The following is a 19,747-nucleotide window of genomic DNA, read 5'->3' as shown; positions in this document are numbered from 1 at the left end:
GACCCCAGAACCTGAGCTTATCATAACCTCTCCCTTAGATCAGCTCTCCCACGGACCTTGCCTCCAGGATCTTTTCTCCCATGCCAGCCGGGCACCAGCATATGGTTTGGAGAAGCCAACTCCCGTAGACAGCTGTCTAGATGGTGTTGATGTTATAAATGGTATTATAAAAAATAAGGATAAGGCTTATAAATCAGGCAAAGGGAAGTTATGATTCTTGTGGACACTCTAATCTATCTTCCTATAATTGCCTGTATATGAAATGCCTGCATGAGGTTATCGGAGTATTCCCCGAATCGCCTGTGAAGGAAAGACTGCAATTTTAGCAACCCTTGTTACACAAACCAAAGCAATCTGTTCTACTTTGACACTCTGACACCCATGGCTGGCAAAAGGGATGGAGGTAGGGATGGACAGGAGTTTGTGTACATTCCTGTACCAATGGGAAGTATAAAGGGTTAACCGTGAAACATCATCCGTGCAGATGATGCTCTGGCCTCTCACCAGGCTAAGGAAGCAATCTCTGGGATACTTACGGAGAAAACCACAGCTTCCCTTCTTTAAACCATCTTTAACCTTTAGTTCTAGAAACCCTAATTAAAAATCAATTCTGTTTTTTGTAGTAAATCTGACAGTAATTCTATCTCTAATGGCAGTGGCAAGATAAATAGTATGTCAGGTAAACTCAGCGGGAGTATGACATTTTCATTAGCAATTTACCGGGTGTGAAATTTCTACCATGATAAGGCATCCCTGAATAATACAGGGTAACTGTCCCCTTAGGATGACCCATTCTACTAATTAATGGGGGACACTAGTGGGATTCAAGTCTCCTACCCAAATAATTTTAGTGCTCACAGCAGAGTTATTTTGTATGCACCTTGCACTGAGAAAATAAGTCAGGACCCAAAACAATAAACAAGCTGACATAACAAGATGATTGCAGCCTATTGCAGTCCAGAAAAATCTAATCTGGTCTCCTAACAGCATCACAATCTTTATTGTGACTGTATGGGTCCCAATTCATCAGCCCATTTCAGCAAGCTATCCCCGCCAGTAATCATTCACTTTCAGGGTAGCCTCTGAACAGGTATCGACTTTAGAGACTGGCAATTCATCCCCGGTTCTGCAGCCCCTCCATCCAGATTCTTTGGCAGTCTCTGAAGCAGGTTGGGAGAGAAAATTTCAGCCCATACATGCAGGACCTCCAGAGACACTGTGAAGGAAGGAGAGAAGGCAGGCAAGCAAAATTCTCCAGCTCAAAGCAAAGAGAGAATATGACACTGGCATCATATCCTGTCCCTGCTCTCATCCCAACAACATTCCCAGTGACCTAGGTGGGATCATGAAATATTAGGACTAAAAGGTATACACAGAAGATGCTTACAGTTATTGAGGTCCTACCCTATGCCCGCTCTAGAGACTTCGGGCTCCCAAGGACTATTATGGAGGATTCCTCGGAAAATCTGTTATCAGGGATTCTGTAACTGCCCCATAATATTTTTTCCTTTTCAAGGAAACAGATAAGACCATTAGACTGGGAAATGTTCTTAACCAGAGACTGGACAAGGTCTCTGCACCCCTGCTGAACGGGGGCCTGCACACCTCCGCCACAGATGAGGGATACAGGTATGGAATGGTCAAGGCACCATGTTTGGGAATCCAGCTTGGTTCTTGTGTTTGGTATGCACATCTCCAAAGACAGATGGAACTTTGGGTCTTGGATATGGCAAAAGGAAGCTGTAATTGGAGTTTATCCGGGACTCATAATAAAATGTCAGGATACAGCCCTCCCCTTTGCTGGAGGGATCACTTGATATTTCAAGCAGTAGGCTCTGGTGTTAAAGCTGGTGCAATTCTGAATGCTTTCCATCTGTACTTACTATTGGGGTCAATCATGTAGCTGGCATGCTAATCACTTTGCATGCTGTACCCCCACTCCCAATCTTTTGGTGGGCTCCCACAGAGCCTGCGGAGAGGATAATGAGCCTGTGGTTGTGCCCCCTGACCACAGGTTGGGCCAAGGATAGAAACGAAGTCTAAGTCTAGATAAGCTTTAGAGACTGAGAATGTGGCTCAGGCACTCTATGTGGCTGCTAATGGGCACTGCACTGAAGAGCCACACAATTCTGAGACATGCATGGCTCAAAAAAGGCATCACTGATATGCAGAGAGAGAAAAAAGACGGGGCAGATAAACCCTCAGACACAAAGAGGGGACACACGTGTCCCCCTATCTAGCCATGCCCCTAAGGTAGAGCTATACACCAGGTCTCTTAGATTCCAGGTCCCTGGGAGACATGGCTTAAATCCCTGCCCTTGGATTCAGAATGACGTTCCATTGCTTTACTCAGTGTCCTTTAGTGGCAAGTCCCAGAGACACGGGGGTGTACTGGCTTATAGTGCTGCCAGTACGGAGACAGATGACTGCAAGTGTTCAATGTCAACAGGGCTCTCCTTCTTTGTCTCCTGTTTCTGCCTTCCTCTCGGCTGGCTTCCTTCTCAGATGGGCTCACCAAATGCTCTCAGAAGTTCTGGCTTTGCAACCACAATGGAGAAAGTGCCCCCTCATTTCCAGTAGGTTTAGAAAAATTGGGAGACTGATGCTCATTGAATAGTTTAGGTCACAACCACCAAGAAGCTAAGCCACTGAGTGGAACATGTTGACCAATCAGTCCGTCCTTAGAAGTCACTGTGAAGAGGCATCAGCCTCACCCAAATCATGAGCACGAAGGGATAGAAAGCAAAGGGACACCACCCAAAGGCACACTGGGGTGTTGTTCCCAGAAGATGGATGTTGGGCAGGTAACAAGAAAGAATGTCTGCTATACCCTTGTCTCCCTTCAAAGAAACTCTTGTTTTAAGTTAGTCTGAGAAGATTCTGTTTCTCGTCACCAAATAGTCCTTAACTAAACATCTAGAAAAATGTGCAGGAAATGAAGATGAATAAGACAGATTTCAGCTGTCAAAGACCTTACCTTTTTATAAGGAAGATAAACCCAATGTACATAAATTGTACATCACAAGTAAAAGCTTGTTTCAAAGGTACAAAGAATCCCAGAATTTCAAAGGCAATGACACTAAGGTAAGTAAGAAGTTTCTTTTCGATTTTTGTTTGGCTTGGGATGTAGGGAAAGAATGGCTAGGGTTTCAAATAGACAGGGAGAGTATTTCCAGTTAAAGAAAATGGTGTAGAGGTGCCTGGGTGGCTCAGTTGGTTAAGCATCTGACTTTGGCTCAGGTCATGATCTCACGGTTTGTAAGTTTGAGCCCCGGGTCAGGCTCTGTGCTGACAGCTCAGAGCCTGGAGCCTGCTTTGGATTCTGCGTTTCTCTCTCTGACCCTCTCCCGTTCCCACTCTATCTCTCTCTCTCAAAAATAAACATTAAAAAAATAAAAAAAAAAAGAGAAAGAAAGAAAATGGTGTCATCAAATACCTAGAGGCTGAAAAGTACAAGAATAAGTTAAAAGCGTCAAGCTTACCCCAAGTATCTCCTCCAAGTATCTCTCCCACCCAATGCCCCAGTGTCAGGCCTCGCCCAGACTCAGGACATCCACTTTTACCCCATTCCAATCATTTTCCACTTGCCAACTAGAATGAACTTTTTCAAATGCAAATCTGGTGATAATGATACCCTCTTGCCTTTCCATGTTTCCCACTGCTCTGATGATCTAGATTAAAATTCTTACCTACTTTCCTTTCTTTGCACTCCAGCACAGTGGATGTTCTCTAAGTTATATGAATTTTCCAAAGCCTCAGATATGCTGGGGAGGCCACCTGAAATGCCCCCTGCCCCATCTCAACCCCTTCATGTAGTGATTAATTTATACCCTTCCTTCAGATCTCTACCTCAGGAAGTACAGTGTCACCAGGCTAGTTGAGATCTCCCTGTGATTCTCACACACTGTCACCCCATATTTAGCTTTATTTGCCTCATTTCAGTTAGTAAATTAAACTTTATTTGCATGATTATTTCACCAATGACTCTTCCTTCAAGAGTAGGTTTTCTCAGCCTTGGATTTATTAACATTTTTGTCCAGATGATTCTTTGTTGTGTGGGGGACAGGGCTGTCCTGTGCATTAAAGGATATTTAGGGGCTCCTGGGTAGCTTAGTCAGTGGACATCTGACTGGCTCAGGGCATGATCTCACAGTGTGTGAGTCTGAGCCCCGCATCGGAGCCAGCTTCATATCCTCTGTACCCTCCCCTGCTTGCACTCTCTCTCTCAAAAATAAATAAAACATTAAAAATAAATAAAGAAGGGGTGCCTGGGTGGCTCAGCTGGTTGAGCGTCCGAATTTGGCTCAGGTCACGATCTCGTGGTTCGTGAGCTAGAGCCCCGCGTCGGGCTCTGGTGCTGACAGCTCTGAGCCTGGAGCCTGCTTCAGATTCTGTGTCCCCCTTTCTCTCCACCCCACCCCTGCTGGTGCTCTGTCTCTCTCTGTCTTTCAAAAATGAATAAACATTAAAATTTTTTTTTAAATAAATAAAGGATATTTAGCAGCACCCCTGACCTCTACCCATCAGATGCCAGAAGCACCCCTCCCTGAGTTGTGACAGCCAAACATGTCTTCATACTGCCCAAAGGTCTCCTGTGTGGATGGGTGGGAAGCAAAAGTGTCCCCATTAAAAACCACCACTCCACAGCCTACTGCACTGGAAACTCCATGAGGAAAGAAACCGATCCAGTATGCCTGGTAAATGTAGATACATGGTTTTCAATTTCAAGTGAACTTCAGAATCACTTAGGAAGCTTTAAAAAAATTATGATGCACGATCTAACCCCATGCTAAGTAAACAGGACTCTCTGAAGGGAAGGGGTGCGGGGGGGAGGGGGAACTGAGGTCCAGGCATCCATAAAAAGTTAAATCTCTTGTGCAGCTGGGGTTAATAATCACCAAAGTAGATGTCCATTGCTAAACTCTTTACTTGATGAATGTAGGGGAGGAATGGAGATGGGGAGGGAGAAAGAGAAGGCAGGGAAGGGAGACAGGGAGGAAGTACAAGGAAGAGAAGCAAAGGAAGGAAAGAAGAAGGAAAGGAAGAAAGAAAACCAAAGTCTTTTGCTGGACTGTGACTCATAAGAAAAATCTGGCTATTAAGGCTGGAAACCTAGGCTGGGACCATATTTGAAAAGTTATGAATATTATGTTGTCATACTTGGGGTAGACAAAAGCAAGTCAATGAACACTGCAGAGCAAGGATGTTCAAGTTCAGTGTTTTAAGAAGGTAAATGGGTCGTCCAGCTCACACAAGGAATTGGAGTGAAGAGATCCAGAAATGAAATGAATTCTATGAAAAGGTTTGGATGATGAGAAATAGAAAGGAAACAACAAATACCAAAGATTCTCTATGGGAAGAAAAGACAGGTGATTACAGGTGATAAGTACAGGGCTGCCTTTGGGAATACAAGAGCCGCGTATCATTCTGCAGTTTAGTAAGAACGACAGGTGTGGAAAAATAGGGACTAACGTGGCGTTACAAAAGACGAAGCCCAGGGTGCCGCTGGAGCATAAAGCAGGTGCGTAACCTGGTCTCAAGGGTCTGACAATGCTTCTCAGAGGAAAAGACCTTTCCACTGGGACTTCTGGGGTGAAGGGGGTGGGGTCAAAGAGGGAGAAGGAAGGGAGCTAGGAAAATACAATTGGGTTAGGGCACGGCAAGAGCAAAGCAAAACAATGACAGCTGGACAGCTGAGGCAAGAAAAGTCCTGGATGATCGTGGAGGTCTTTGTAAGCCTCACTCAGGCTCTTAGACTTTATTCGAAAGTCAGGATACTTTCGAAAGCAAAGGGACACCATGGTGAGAAGGGTTTTAAGCAAAGTAGCAATACCACGCAGATTTGTAGTTTTTTTAGGTCCCATTTTGGCTATGGGGTGCAAAGGAGAAATGTGGAGAAAGAAAAAAGCCAGCAAAATGTTTCCAGGGCTTTAAACCCACTTGAGTGGGAGGAAGAACGGCCATATTAGCAGCAATGGGGAGAAGAAGCCAGTGACCAGAATTATGGGATAATAGGTATTCAAACATTTTCTTCCATTATTTCATAAAACCTTTAGGTTCCTTGCACAGAGGTCCCATGTTGAGAAGAGTAAGGAAGAGCTTCCGTTGTTACAGGTCCCGCAGACTGTGCCTGGATCCTTCTTCCCCTATAGTGTTCAAATTTCAGTAAGAAGAAGTGCTTTAAATGAACCAAGACTCCTAACGCTGAGAAGCGATGAATCTCTCCCAGGCAGTATTTCTATATCCCTGAAGAATCTCAACAAACAAAGAACATGGCCTGTGGAACAGACCAACCCAATTTCCAAACCCTGCCCTTTAGCTGACCAGCTGGACAATTTCCTTAACTCATCTGAGCCTCAGTTTCCTCACCTGCAAATTAGGAAGACCAATACTTCCCTGTGTGGATGTGAAAATCAAATGACAGATAACATTTGGACAGTGCCCCGAAAAGTGGTTGGCAGCAGATAAAGGTTGATTTTATCTCCATTCAGAGAGGCATCCAGACTAGGTGGATTCATCGGCAACTTAAGCTATTCACTGCCATGAACTATTATATCATGAACAGCCATTTCCACAATGTAGCATTAATTCAAAATAGTGCAGGCATCAATGTGATACATCGCATCAATAAGAGAAAGGATAAAAACCACATGATCATTTCAAAAGATACAGAAAAAGCATTTGACAAAAGTACAACATCCATCCATGATAAAAATCCTCAACAAAGGGTTTGCAGGGAACATACCGCAACATAATAAAGGCTTTACATGAAAAACCCACAGCTAACATCACACACAATGGGGAAAAACTGAGAGCTGTTTCCCTAAGGTCAGGAACAAGACAACGATGTCTACTCTTACCACTTTTATTCAACATAGTACGGCAAGTCCTACCCATAGCAATCAGACAACAAACAAATAAAAGGCATCCAAATCATTAAGAAGCAAAACTTTCACTATTTGCAGGTGACACGATACTACATATAGAAAACCCAAAAGACTCCACCAAAAAACTACTAGAACAGATCAATTAATTCAGTAAAGTCACAGGATATACAATCAATATACAGAAATCTGTTTCATTTCTATATACCAATAATGAAGCAGCAGAAAGAGAAACTAAGAAAACAATCCCATTTACAATTGCACCTAAAATAATAACATACCTAGGAGTAAACTTAAAGAGGTAAAAGCCTGTATCTGAAAACTCTGAAACACTGATGAAAGAAATTGAAGATGACACAGAGAAATGGAAAGATATCCCATGCTCATGGATTGGAAGGACAAATATTGTTAAAGTGTCTATACTACCCAAAGCAATCTACACGTTTAATACAATCTCTATCAAAATACCAATAGCAGTTTTCACAGAACTAGAACAAACAATCCAATTGAAAATGAGAAGATATGAACAGACATTTCTCTAAAGAAGACATCCAGATGGCCAAGAGACACATGAAAAGATGCTCAACATCACTCATCATCAGGGAAATGGAAATCAAAATCACAATGAGATATCACCTTATACCTGTCAGAATGGGTAAAATCAAAAATTCAAGCAATAGCAACTGCTGGCGAGGATGTGGAGAAAAAGGAACATTCATGCACTGCTGGTGGGAATGCAAACTGGTGCAGCCACTCTAGAAGACAGTATGGAGAGATTCCTCAAAAAATTAAAAATAGAACTACCCTACGATCAGGAATCACACTACCCAAAGAATATGAAAACACTAATTCAAAGGGATACATGCACTCCTATGTTTATAGCAGCATTATTTATGATAGCCAAACTACAGAAGCAGCTCAAGTGTCCGTGGATAGATGAATCGATAAAGAAGGTATGGTTATACATACAATGGAATATTATTCAGCCATAAAAAAGAACGAAATCCTGCCATTTGCAACAACATGGATGGATCTGGAGAGTATAATGCTAAGCAAAATAAGCCAGTCAGAGAAAGACAAATACCACATGATTTCACTCATATGTGGAATTTAAGAAACAAAACACACAAGGAAAGAAAAGAAAGAGGGAGAGACAAACTAAAAAGCAGAAAACAAACAGATGGTTCCCAGAAGGGAGGTGGGTGGCAGGATGGGTGAAACAGGGGAAGGGGATCAAGAGTACACTTATCCTGATGAGCACTAAGTAATGTACGGAAGTGATGAATCACTATACTGCACACCTGAAACTAATATAACACTGTTTGTTAACTACACTGAATTACAAAAAAACAAGAAACAAAAACAAACAAACAAACAAACAAACCATAGTACAGGCAGAGGAGGCTTACTTGAAAGATTCTTCCCTTCGCTTAGGAGCTACAGATGAGTGTTCACAGAGTGGAGAAAAAAAAAATTCAGGACTCCAGGCAATAGAAATATTTGAATAACGGCAGAGCCAGAACATTTGTAGCAAGTCAATAGACCACTATTCTCTTCCCAGTAAATTCTCTATCTTGAGCTTCTATAATATTGGCATCTTTGTTACGAAGCAACTTCTGATCTATTACTCTTATAAAGGCATACCGGATGCACTGGAGGGAGAATGTTGCTTTATTGCAAAGCCAGGGCCTTGTGTTTATGATTTACAGCATAGCGGTGTGTGCCTGCCCGAGATCCTCCACACTGGCGACAAATCATGCAAAGGAAATGAACTTATCTTGATGTCTGGCCTGTGTGTTCGGCCAGCACTCTTCAGATTGCGAAGGGCAGACACACAACTCAAAATGGCTTAAGGGAAAGTGGAATCATAAGGATGCTGAGGAATCTCAGGAAACAATGGGACAACCAAGCCAAGGTAAAGGCAGGAATTCGGGGGAGCTCTTAGGAACTGTAAAACCAAGGATTCAAGACATACTGTGATTCTTTTCTTATTTCCTGTAGACATTTGTCTATGTATTTCCTTATTCTTCTCTCCCACTACCAATGGGTTTTCCAAAACAAAACAACAACAACAACAAAAAAAAAACCACTGGACTCTGATAACTCCTGAGTTTTCTACTTAATGATGTCAGTCCTCCAAGGGATACCGAGCTCTTTCCTTTAGTGATGGTCCAAATGTCCTCATGAATGAACCCAATGTCTTAGCTTGGGTCAGGTGCCCATTCTAGGGCCAATCAGCTGATTCCAGTACAGAGTAGTGTACTGTGATTGGTCCATTCTGGATCACATGCCTACATGGGGACCAATTAACAGTGGCTGGAGATGCAGGGAACATGGTCCCTCAAAAGGAAACCAAACAGAATTTGTAGGTGGAGGGGCAGTTTCCAGAAAAAGAGCAAGGCTGGACAGACAAAACCATGGGTGAACTCTACATTTCTCTCCTAGTGCTAAACACAGGGAGGGCATTTTGCCTCAAGTTTCAATTATTTGTTTATTCATCTCTTCATCCTTCATGCATTCATTTGTTCAGACACCAAACATTTATTAGAGCCTTATCTGTCAGATCATGGCCATTTTCTGGGTTTCACGAGGAGCGAAGTGCCCCCCTTGTGCTGCTGAGACATTTCTAAAACACAAAGACTTTCACTCATACTCTTTAGTGCCTCTGCGAGAGAGGCACTCAGCCCCATTCAACTGTGTACGGGAGCTTGCAGACCACTTCATGCCAGTGATTCCTCCTGTTGAGAAATCCATTCTCTTTGAAACATCCAGCAATGGACAAATATAACACAGATCATCCTAGTCTCTCAACAGTCAAACACACACTCCAGGATGCCCCACTAGACAGGGAGCAATCATCAGATTTTCCTCTAGGGAATAAAACATTTTGCGGGCCATGTTCACTCTACTGTATTGACTTCCCTCCTACAAGGAAACCTGTCATGTAAAGAAACTTGAACTCAACTCTGGTACAAATTCATGTGTTTCTTTGTATAAGAGTTACCTCCTCTTTATCCTTGAGTTTTCTTATCTGAAAAGTAAATGGTTTAAATATGAGATAAATCCTTGCAACCAGTTTTGGGAGAGGAAAACCAGGTCCTAAATTTTAAAAACCTAGTTATCATGAAGGAATCTTTCCCTAACATTCTAGGCTGTGCTGAAGGCCAACTTATTTTCTCTCTCTCTTTTTTCTTCCATCATAGTTCTGTGGTACAATCATTTTTTACTTCTCTGTGTTTCCTGCTACCCCATAACTTATAGAAAACAGAGACTAGCCCTTAGTCACTGTATTCCAAATGCTCGGCACAAAACTTGGCATATAACAGACACTCCATAAAAGTAAATGGATATATCAACGGATAGACGGATGGATGAAAGACACATTGCATTGGCCAACCTCACTTGTCCATAGAGATCACAGTCTGCTTTGAGCAAAAGGGTGACTATGTTGACTTCGGCATTAGAAGCCTGCAGATTAGAGAACTCAGGCTGTCAGGTTACACAAAAGCTGGCAGAATTCACATCTCCTCAGATGTTCTCCTGAGCTAGATTCACAGACAATCGTGGTCTAGCAAGTACAGCAGAGACCTGAGGACAGGACACTCAACCCAGCATTAATTAGAGTGATTTGGCCTGCTCAGATGTTTTTTAAAAACAAATCTTAATAACATTTGCCAATCCCTGAGCCCTTATAGCTTGTCAGGCACCATCTAAGAGCTTTGAAAACATGATCTAAACCAATGGTCCTCCATCAGGGTGACTTTGCCCCCTGTGACATTTGGCAATGGCTGGACACAATTTTGACTGTCACTGAGGAAAGGGTCTGCTTCTGGAGCTAGTGGGTAGAGCCTAGGTGTTCAACTAAACATCCCTTGAAACACAGGATGGGTCCCCACAACAACAGAGAATGGTTTAGACCCACATGTCAATAATGCCAAGGTTAAGAAATGCCAAGGTTGGGGCTCCTGGGTGGCTCAGTCGGTTAAGCATTCGACTTCAGCTCAGGTCATGATCTCAGTTTGTGAGTTCAAGCCCCGCGTTGGTCTCTGTGCTGACAGCTCAGAGCCTGGAGTCTGCTTCTGATTCTGTACCCACCCCCCCCCCCCGTCTCTCTCTCTCCCTCCCTCCCTCAAAAATAAATAGACATTAAAAAAACAACCACAATAATAATAATAATAATAATAATAATAATAAAAAGAAATACCAAGGTTAAGAAATCTTGATCTACAGCAATCCCTTCTACAACTCATTATTATTTTAAAATCATTATTATTATTTTCCTAATTTTACAGGAGAGGAAAATGAGGAATATGGAATACTATAGGTGCTTTGTGCCAGCAGCAGAGCTGGGATTTGAACCTCCTTCTCTGGGGTCTAAATCCTATGTTCTTACCATCTACCCTATAACTCTTGGCACGTCTTATCTACAAGGTTGGACTAAGCAGGGAAATTTACGCTGCCAATCCTGTACCTACTTAATATGCTGGGACTTGACATTCTTCCTGCTGCTGCGACATCCGATTTTTACCTAGTTTCACATGAGAAACTAAAGATGTTACTTTGGCCAGACCTGGGAGTATCTTTAAATTGAATCCGGTTCCTCCTATTGAAACATAATAACTTTTAAAGTAATCTAGTCTCTTCATTACCAGTGCTACATGCAGTTGTTGAAATCTCTTTTGAGTTGGTAGTTAAAAGGCCCAGCCATACATTTGTAACGTTATTGTTGCCGGCTAAAATGCTTAGCAACAACACAAACATCACTCAGAATCAAATTATCAGATGTACCGACAAGATGCTCCTCGATTTAATAGTGTGGTAAATGATGGCTTGGAGATGTTCTTTGAAGCTGAGGAAGCAAATGTGAAAGCTAATTCAATTCTCAAATGAATAAAAGTGAGAAACTGTTCTTATAAACCTGATATTACCAGAGATAGGGCCAGAGTATGCTGCTGCCTTGTATGGGGGAGGAGAGAAGAGCAGGATTTATTTTATTTCAGATCATGAAGAGCTGGGCTCTCTGTGACCACACAGGTTTGACCTTGGGGGTGTGCGGGGAGAACCTGAGTAGGAGCAAGGGCTCATTTCCAACTCAGTCAAGAGGCTGCTTACTTCCCCATTGGTTCCCCTTGCAGCTGCTTGAGACAGGAAGGGGCCACTGGCCTTCGGGGAAATCAGATCTGTGTTGATGAGACTTTGAGAGCACAGAACAGCACTGCCTCAGAGAAAAGGGGATCCCAGATCACCTAGGCCAGTGGCCTTTCAATTACTCAGTAGGACCCTAGGTTTTCACAAAGGCATTTCAGGGGTAAGAGGAAGGAGGATTTGGAAGTGATTCATGGTCTGAAATTTGCTTTAATTTATCACATGAATGTGTATCTTTTATCATAAAGGATACAAATGAAGAGCGACATATAGAGATTTATAAGGTGACAAGATTCCAAAGGGTCCTGTGTGCAGGGGCTTCTGTCCCTGTAAAGGCTGGGGTGCACCACCCTGCCTGTACCTGTAAATGTTCACCAACCAGGAAGCTGTCTTCTGGGTCTCCCTGTCCAAAGTTTTTGCTAAGGCTCCATTACCTGGACACGAGTGATGAAATCGTTGGCCACTAGGTTGAATTCAGTCTCCAGCTGTTTTTTCTTCCAGGAGGCCTGAGCAAGCCTGAGACTGAAGGGTCTAACCCTTTAAATCACATGACTGGAAGGGCAACTGGGTGGCTCAGTCGCTTAAGTGTTCAACTTCGGCTCAGGTCAGAATCCCACGGTTTCTGAGTTCAAGCCCTGTGTTGGGCTCTGTGCTGACAGCTCAGAGCCTGGAGCCTGCCTCGGATTCTGTCTCCTTCTCCCTGACCCTGCTCCACTCCTTCTCTGTCTCTCAAAAATAAAATAAACATTAAAAAAAAATTGAAATCACAGGACTGGAAAGCACCTGGGGTCCAGCAAGAGTCACCTCATTACCACAAACTGTGGTGTGGTCAAAAGAGACTCCTCTTAAGAATAACAGAGACACCCCATCACTCAGGAAATTCCCAAGGTTTTGAAAGCTCTATGCCAGGACCTAGGGACAAAGGTCAGATTTCTCCTTTTGAAAATCATACCTTAGGGGCTGAGGTTGACCCCACAGCTCCTGCCTCCGTCACCCCAGCTGGCTGGGTGTCATCTGGGTGGTGAAATGACAGAATATAGAGTCAGAACAGAGGAGACCTAGGGACTGGTTACTTCACCAAAGCAAAATGAGACTCCGATGATAGGGACCCCAAGTACTTGGTGATTCAGCTGATCTGGAAGCTTGGTCTCTAACCCTGAACTCTCTGAGTATTCTCTGGAGGGTTCCATGTTTCTTTCCTAGGGGTCCTATGACCAGTTATCACAAATGTGGCAGCTTAAAACAGCACACACAGGTTATTATCTTTTCCACCTGAAGGTCAGAAGTCTGAAATGGGTCTTGCAAGGGCTGTGTTCCTTCTGGAGGGAGAATCTGTTTCCTCGCCCTTTCCAGCTACCAAGAGATCACCTACGCCTTTTCATCGTGACCCCCTTCCTTCATTTTCAAAGCCAACAAGGTAGCATCTTCAAGTCTTTCCTTCTCTTTCCCTCTGATTTCTTCATTGCAGGGCCTCCTGCCTCACTCTTAGAAAGACCGTGTGATTTCATCAGCCCCACCAGGGGCATCCAGGATGATTTCCCCCTCAAGATCCTTAACTCGATCATATCTGCAAAATCCCATGTGCCTGAAGGGAACCCATTCACAGGTCCAGGGATCTGAACATGGACATCTTTGGGAGGTCATTCCTCAGTCAGCCACAGCCCCATCCTTCCTTCATTGCTGGTGTCAATCTGCTACCCTCAGCCCACGCCCTGCACCACACCCTCCTGGTGACTTCTGTTTGGAGGAGGGGACCATATCTCCCTTTCTCACAGCTCATTTCTCCAGTGGCCCTTCCCAGTCTTGTTCAGGGATGAGGAACTGTCCTCTGACCACTCGGGGCCATGTTTACTCGAGGGGAGAGAACTCCTTGGAGGCGACTGACCCCTGTGTGCACCTCTGTTGGGTCGGAGTGCTCTGTGCCTGCTGGGTCTGTGATGCATTCCTGGCCACCCTACCCTGGGGGTGGGACTGGATGTTCATAAATATTGTTCAGTCATTCTGCGTCCCCCAGAGCAGCCCTTAGGAGAGAGCCCTGAGAGGCCAAGTCTGTATTTTTCCAGTGAAATACACCGGCACTTTATTTGCTACTGGGACAGTGTTTGGCCATCCTAAAGAGATGGTTGCGAACCTACCTGTCCTCTCCCATCGCCCTCTGGTTTGTTGTATGACGTCAAGGAATTTGCTTCCTTCTCGTCCTTTTCTAAGAAAAAGCTACAGCGGCTCGAATGAGAAATGTCTTTATTCCCATGTTGCTGTTTAAGTCAGTAATTTTCAGCCCCCAGGGGGTTTTGCACCCCAGGGGACATCTGCACCCTGACCCTTGCCCAGGAGACATTTAGCAGTGTTTGGAGGCATCTGGTTTTAACAGCTTGGGAATCTAATGGGGAGAGGCCAAGGACAGAGCTAAGCCTCCTCCGGTGCCCAGGCCCCTCCCTCCCAACAAAGAATTCTCTGGCTCAGAATGTCAACAGTGCTACAGTAAAGAAACCCTGACTTAGCCCCAAAGGACAGGGAAGAGATACCAATAACCCGAGTGGCTTTTTCTCTCTCTCTCTGTACAGATTTACTTGGTCCTCTCCACGGGACGGGGAGTGAGTAGTCCTATTTTTCAGAACATGGGACAGTTCCTGAGGCTCATGAATACGCAGGCAGGGTCTTCATGCTTCCAGAGCCTCAAAACCAAAAACCAGCCTACTTCCTCTGGTGTCGTCTCCCTCAGACACAGCACGTCTCCCTCCCGCCTTGGTGCCAACTCCTGCAGCAAAAATAACAAGCAGGACACCTCTGCCGGGGGCAGGAGGAAGGCAGTGACACAGCCTCTCGTGGATTACTGAGGCCTGTCCCTAAAGCACGTGGGAGTGTGGACTCCCAACCGGGTCTGAATGCTTTGCATGTTTACATAGACAAGAGACGCGTCCTTTCCAAGGTTGCCATTTGGGGTGGGAGGCCCTAATACAGTTTCACCAGATGATGAGGATTTGGTGGTGATGGGGGAAGGGGGGAGGGGGGTGGGGGGGTGGGGGAAAGGGTGCAAATCATACATAAAGCTCAAGGTCCCAGTCCTTTGTGTAAATCCTGGTAGCCAGGCCAGAGGGGGTGGGTGGGGAAGAAGAGCCTTTTAACTTTGAATACTTCACATTTGGCTGCCTTGGTGACTGGGTATGAGGCATAGATAACCAAGATAAACCCTCAAGGCTATTCCTTGGTTTTTACTACCCAGGCCATACGGAGGGCAAGGCTCTGGGCAGAGCCAGGGGAAGCTCTCTTCCAAACAGGTTTTCTTGAGGTTTTGTTTTTTGTTTGCTTGTTTGTTTGTTTGTTTCCCCTCAAGTAAGGCTGTCAACCACAGGGCCTTGGGTCAACCAGCAGATTCTGGTGAGCAAGACTCCTCTGGACTTTATGTCTGCTTGAACTGAGTGACTGCTATGTGGGGAAGCCAGGTCCTCGGCCAGCAGGGAAACAAATGGCCACAAGGAATTTTTACATTATACTGAGGCAGAAAAATCCTTCTTCCTAAGACAGAAAAAAATAGGCCACTGTTTCCTGTTGAGCAGATAAGTTATGTTGTTATATAAGTTATGTGGTTGCAGAGGATTTTAATTCTTCTTTAAATGCAAAGAAAAACAGTAATTTCTGAGATGGCTTCATTGATCAAAAAATAACTACTGGCTGCAAACATTTATTCACACCACAAAAGGCATAAGCCTTCTTTATCTTAACAAGAATATTATCTTGTTACAGTTAATAGTTATTGAACTGCCTATTATGCTCCAGGCACTGTTTATGGGCACTGCCAATATATTATCTAATTTAATCTTCACCCTAATCCTCAGCCACAGGTCCTGTTACTGCCTTGACTTCATAGATAAAGAAAATGAGGGTCAGGGGGGTAAAGTAACTTGCCCAAGGTCACACAATTGATCAAGTATCACAGAAGGAATTTTGAACCTGAATATGGGACCAAGCATTTCCTCTTAACCACTGTCCCATAGGATTTTTACCTAGGCGGATCTTCCATATTTTCACATCCAGACCCTATCTTGGGAGTGACCAGAACCTCACTACAGTTCTCCTTTTCTTGCAATGTCTTCGGTGAGTTTTGGTAGCAGAATAATCTTAGACCCATACAATGAATTTGGCAGTGCTCCTTTCTCTTCAATTTTTTTTTTTTTTTTGGAAGAGTTTGTGCAGAACTGGTATCATTTCTTTCTAAAATGTGTGGGAGAGTTCACTAGGATACCATCTGAACCTAGAGTTTTCTCTGTTGGAAATTTTTTAAACTTTTTTTTAATGTTTATTTGTTCATTTTCAGAGAGAGAGAGAGACAGAGAGAGGGGAAGAGACAGAATCCCAAGCAGGCTCTGCACCATCAGCACAGACCCCACGTGGGACTTGATCCCATGAACCATGAGATCACGACCTGAGCTGAAACCAAGAGGCAGACACTTAGCTGACTGAGCCCCCCCCCCCCAGGCACCCCCTTTGTGGGAAATACTGAAGCTACAATTTCATTTTATTTTTTTTAAATTTTTTTTTTATGTTTAATGATTTTTGAGACAGAGAGAGACAGAGCATGAACGGGGGAGGGTCAGAGAGAGGAAGACACAGAATCTGAAGCAGGCTCCAGGCTCTGAGCTGTCAGCACAGAGCCCGACGCGGGGCTCGAACTCACAAACCGCAAGATCATGACCTGAGCTGAAGTCAACCGCTTAACCGACTGAGCCACCCAGGTGCCCCTACAATTTCATTTTAATTGATATAGCACTGTTCAAGCTATCTGTTCCACTGCAGATGAGCTTTGGTGGTTTCTGTCTTTCAGGGGACCAGGATGTTGAATTTGCAGACACAAAGTTGTTCCCAGTATTCACTTTATTATCCTTTAAATACGTGTAGAATCTGTAACGAGATCACCTTTCTCATTCCTGATATTGGTATTTGTGTCTTCTTTTTCTTGTCAGTCTGATGAGATGTTTATCAATTGGATTGATGATATTCTCAAAGAATCACCTTTTAGTTTTACTGGTTTTCTTGCTTTTCTCTGTTTTCTACTTCATTTGTTTATTCTCTGATGTTTCTTACAGTATGTTTTCTGCTTCCTTTGAGTCTAACTTGTCCTTATGTTCTATTTCAAGGTGCAAACTGAGATCATTCATTTCAGACCATCCTTTTTCTCTAATATAGGCATTTAATACTACAAATATCTGCCTAATTACTGCTTTCACAATACTCCAGACCTTCCCATGTACAGTGTTTTCATTTTCATTCAGTTCAAAATACTCTGCAATTCCCCTTGACCCATGGTTTACTTAGAAATATGCTGTTAAGTGTCCACAAAATTCGGAGTTTCCCAGAGATCTGTTATTCATTTCTAATTTAACTACAGGGGAACTTGTGTTTTGGTCCCGGATATGGTCTATATGCTCAGTGTTCTGTGTGGACATTCAGGGCACGGCAGAAGGAACGCGTGATTCTGCTGTTGTTGGGTGGAGAGTGTTCTGTGAATGTTAATTCAGTGCAGTTGGTTCAGGGTGTTGAAGTCTTTCTGTATCCTTGCTGATTTTCCATTCATTCGTTCTATCAGTTACTGAGAGAGGAGCTGGGACTTTCTAACTGTAATTGTGGAATTCTTTCTCTGCATTTCTCTAAATGTTTGCTTCATGTCTTTCCAGAATCTGTCACTGGGTGCACAAATGTCCTCTAGAGTAATTGCCCCCTTGTATTATAAAGTAACCTTTATTCTTTGCTGTGAAATCTATTTTCTCTGATACTAATATAACAGCTCCAACTCTTCATAAAAATAGTGTTAGCATGGGATATCTTTTCCTATCTTTTTAGGTTTAACCTATTTCTGTATCTGTATTTAAAGAGCATTTCTTATATTTCCAACATATAGTTAAGTCCTGATTTTCTTTAAAATCCAAACTGACCTTCTTGTCTTTCCATGAAAATCTATTTAAATGCCATTTACATTTAATATGATTATTAAATACAGTTAGATTCATGTTGATCATCTTCAATTTGTTTTTATTTTTTAATTAGGTCCATCTGTGTGTTTCCTTTCTGTTTCTTCCTTATGTTGGATTCAGTATATTTTACAATTTCTTTTTTTCCTAACGGTTTTATTGAGATATGATTCACATACCATGAAATTCAGCCTTTTAAGTGTATGACTCAGTGGGTTTTAGTAAACTCAGAGTTATTCATCGCTACTATCTAACTCCAGAATGTTTTCATCAACCCAAAAAGAAAGTCATCCCCACTAGGCAATCTCTACACACCCTTACTCTTCCCAGTCCCTGGCAACCACATTCTACTTTCTGTATCTATGGATCTGTTTGTTCAGGACATTTCGTATAAATGGAACCATGAAATATGTGATCTTTTGTGATGGGTTCTCTCACTCAGCATAATGTTTTCAAGGTCCATCTATGGTAGAGCATGTGATCCCTTCCTTTCTATAACTGAATAATATTACAGGGACAGATACACCACGTTTGACTCTCCCATTCATGAGCTGATGGATACTTGGGTTGTTTCAATTTGGGGGCTAATGTATGTAGAGCTTCTGTCAACATTTATGAACATACTTTTTTATATCTTCAAATCTCTCGGATACATACCTCGGAGTATCACTGCTGTCATACAGTAGCCATGTTTAAGCTTTTGATAAATTACCAATCTGTTTTCCAAAGTGCCTGCACCATTTTACAGTCCCACCGATAACACACTAAAGTTCTAATTTCTCCACATCCTTGCTAACCCTTGTTATTATCTGTCTTTTTTATTAGAAACATTTTAGTAGGTGTGCAGTTGTATCTCACTGTGGTTTTCTCTTGCATTTCTCTAATGACTGATAATATTCATGTGCTTATTGGGCCGTTTATCTTCTTTGGAGAAATGTCTATGAAAATCTTTTCCCCATTTTTAAATTGAGTTTCTTTTTATTACTGAGTTGTAAAAGTTCTTTATATACTATGGATCCAAGGTCCTCATCTGATATATGATTTGCAAATGTTATTTTTTATTATGGGGGCTGCCTTTTAACTTTTTTCATGTGGTCCTTACAAGGTACAAAACTTTTAAACTTTGATGAAGTTCAGTTTGTATCTTTTTTCTTGTCATTGTCATTTTGTTTTAAAGTCACAACAAGCAGGCTTTGTCTAACAGAAGGTTACAGGGATATATTCTTGTTTTTTTTTTTTTTCCTAGGAGTTTTATAGTTTCAACTCTTACATTTAGTTTGATGAGACATTTTGAGTTAATTTTTGATGTGAGGTAGGGATCTAGTTCCATTCTTGTGAATATATAGTTGTCTAACATCGTTTGTTGAAAAGACTGTTCTTTTCCCCATTGAATTGTCTTAGCACCTTTGTCAAAAATCAATGGACCATAAAAGTAAAGGTATATTTCTGGACTCTGAATTCTATTTCATTGATCTATAGGTCTAGTTGTAATACCAGTACCACACTGTCTTGATTACTGTAGCCTTGGAGAAAGTTTTGACATTGAGCACTGTAAGCCCAACTTTGTTCTTTTTAAGATTGTTTTGGATATTCTAGCTCATATAGGTTTTCAGGTCAGCCTTTCAGTTTTTTCAGAAAAAAGTCTGGCCGTGATAGTCGATTAAAGACTGAACTAAATCTGTAGACCATTTTAGGGAGTGTGGTAAGTATAGGGATAACCCCCAAGAAGACATCCTTGTCCTAATCTCCATA

The 19,747-nt window shown here is 42.8% G+C and overlaps 1 long non-coding RNA gene across 3 annotated transcripts in view; it reads right to left on the bottom strand.

Moving 5' to 3' along the window:
• The window catches only part of LOC109278381 (uncharacterized), a 250,607-nt gene that overhangs the window by 133,425 nt on the left and 97,435 nt on the right, over positions 1-19,747 (bottom strand). The window lies entirely within an intron of this gene.

The sequence above is a fragment of the Panthera pardus genome, unplaced genomic scaffold (genome assembly GCF_024362965.1).
Source record: "Panthera pardus isolate Hobbes unplaced genomic scaffold, ASM2436296v1 HiC_scaffold_5, whole genome shotgun sequence".
Lineage (NCBI taxonomy): Eukaryota > Metazoa > Chordata > Mammalia > Carnivora > Felidae > Panthera > Panthera pardus.
This window is presented reverse-complemented; position numbering and strand designations above follow the sequence as displayed.